The sequence below is a fragment of the Coenobita brevimanus genome, chromosome 109 (genome assembly GCF_032717465.1).
Source record: "Coenobita brevimanus isolate Jiangsu-jjx chromosome 109, ASM3271746v2, whole genome shotgun sequence".
Taxonomy (NCBI): Eukaryota; Metazoa; Arthropoda; class Malacostraca; order Decapoda; family Coenobitidae; genus Coenobita; species Coenobita brevimanus.
This window is the reverse complement of record NC_137062.1, coordinates 14,677,709-14,680,317: the sequence shown is the minus strand read 5'-3', so window position 1 is coordinate 14,680,317 and position 2,609 is coordinate 14,677,709.

The following is a 2,609-nucleotide window of genomic DNA, read 5'->3' as shown; positions in this document are numbered from 1 at the left end:
GACAGATAAGAGATCATTAATATGAACCAGAAATAGGGTTGGCAGCAGAACTGATCCCTGTGGCACGCCGGCGTTAATTGAGTGGAAATTCGAATATACATCATCTACTTTTACTCTTATTTTCCTGTCACTAAGATATGAAGAAATCAGAGGAACAAAAGACGTTAGTCCATAGCAAGGGAGTTTGGACAGCAGGGAACGGTGCCATACTCTGTCGAAAGCTTTAGAGATATCAAGAGCTACTGCATGAGTTTCTCCAAAAAGATCAATTGATTGATGGATGGTATGTGTTAAGAGGTTGAGTATGTCAATGGTGGATCTTTCGTGGCCGAAACCGTATTGTCTATCACTAATTAAGTTGTTGGATTCAAGATGTTTAACAGTGTGCTTATTAATTAAAGTTTCAAATACCTTACCAAGAAAAGATGTGACAGCTATTGGTCTGTAATTGGAGGGGTCAGACGAACTTCCTTTCTTCGGAACTGGGTGGATATTGGCTTCTTTCCATGAATTTGGGAATAAAGAAGTACGTATGCATAGTCTGAATAATTTAGCTAGGACAGAGGCAAGTTCAGGGGAACACTTTTTCAAAACAATTAGCGGAATTCCATCTGGGCCTGGAGCTATGTTGGTGGGTAAATTGTCTAGGATGGATTTTACGTATCTTGTCTGTATTTTAAGTGGGGCAATTTCGGGAGAATCAAGTTCCAGTACTGGGACACTCTGGCTGATATCATCTATGGTAGAGTTTCTGGCAAAGGTACTGGCAAAGATATCTGCTTTCCCACGTGGGTCATTTGTAATGTTGCCATCTGAAGATTTTATTGGGGGAATGGAAGATGACTTGTTAAAGTTATTATTGAAAGAAAAGTTGACCAGAATATTCTATTGTCATTAGGGTTGTTAAGTAGTTTGATGCTTGCTTTTGAAGAAAGTTTGATTTAGATATATTTAATACAGCTTTTGCATGATTTCTAGCAATTTTAAATTGGGAGAGTGAGTCAGATGTTTTTGATTTTAAGTAAGAGTTATATGCTAATGACTTTTGGGCTGTTGCTCTGGCAGAGTTGCCATCAAACCATTTTGGAGAGTTCGATCTTTTAGTGAACTGTTGACTTGGTATGAATAAATCCATACCAGCTAGTATTAAGTCGCAAATGTGGGACTGGGTAGAAATGGGATCACTAGAGAAGAAAGAATACCATGGAACATCAGCAAGATAATTTCTAAATCCATCCCAGTCTGCCCTGTCAAAGTTCCATCGGGTCACTCTGACAGGTTCAGAACGGGGGTGTGTGGGAGGGTTAACTAATGAGGCTTTGATGAGATTGTGGTCAGAGGATCCAAGTTGTGACAGTACCTCTATCCTGTATTGATCTGGATTATTTGTCAAGAATAAATCCAAGAGATGGACATTATGGTCAGGATTATCAGGTATTCTGGTTGGTTGCTTTACCAACTGGGTGAGATTAAACGATTCCACAAACAGCTCGCACTCTAGACCAGCGTCGTCAGTCCGGGCAGAATGCAATAACCATTCAACGTTGTGCATGTTAAAATCACCCAAAATGGTAATTTCGGTGCCGATGGCAAGGTCAAGGTTACTCAACTGAGTGGATTTGGAATCAAATACACTGGGTTCCGAAGAAGCACTGGGGGAAGGATAAACTACACAAATATATTTGGTAATATTTTGACAATTTAATTTATATAATGAATAATCAAAACTGGATGAAGTGAAGTTTAAAATAGTGTCAACTGCATATTGGGATTTGATATAGCAACAGGTGCCGCCCTTGTTACGAAAGTTTGTAAGGAGATGGTAACCGGGAAAACAAAATGGAGATATGTCGGTAGAGGGTGAGATTTGTGGTTCTGTGAGGAAAAGGGGCAAAGGGGATATGGACTGAAGGAAAAAATGAACTGAGTTTAAATTTGTGGTACGGCCGCGGATGTTGGTGAAGAATAAGGCCGCATCGTCACCTCTTCGCCGACGAGCATTCCCGGAAATAGCAACAGTCGCTGCCGGCTGTGCTGCCAGCCCTACCCTGCCGGTGGTGGCAATCCGAGGTACCACCTCATTTGATAGTAAGATTGCAGCGGCCATTACTAAAGATGTGAATAGAAGGTGTGATACGTTATGCGCTTGTAGTGTGGTGTAGACAGTTGAAGGTAGAGGTATTATGAGAGTATGCTGGCCTACTCTCTGTGTAAATGAATGCACTGAAAATGTTCAGCAAAGGGAGATGGTCAGGATCAAGTCCTGAGGGCTGGTGAAACGGGAGCTCCAGCTCTCCCTATCACCAGCTTGCCATCAACCTCGGGAGTACTGCCCTGTTCGACTGGTGCTACAGTCTACTCCACCCATACTATATACACATTACAATTAACTTGTAACTTAATTAAGTGAAATACATAATACTGTAAAAGTAACATAATTGTCTGAATATTGCAGTTACATCATGTTGATGCTATTGTAGTTACATCATTTTTATGCAACTGTTATGCAAGTGTGACTAACATAACATTGTGTTAATGCACCTGTTACATAATTGTGTTGGCCATAAAACTGTAATCAAAGTTACATAAAAGTTCCATCTTGTTAATGC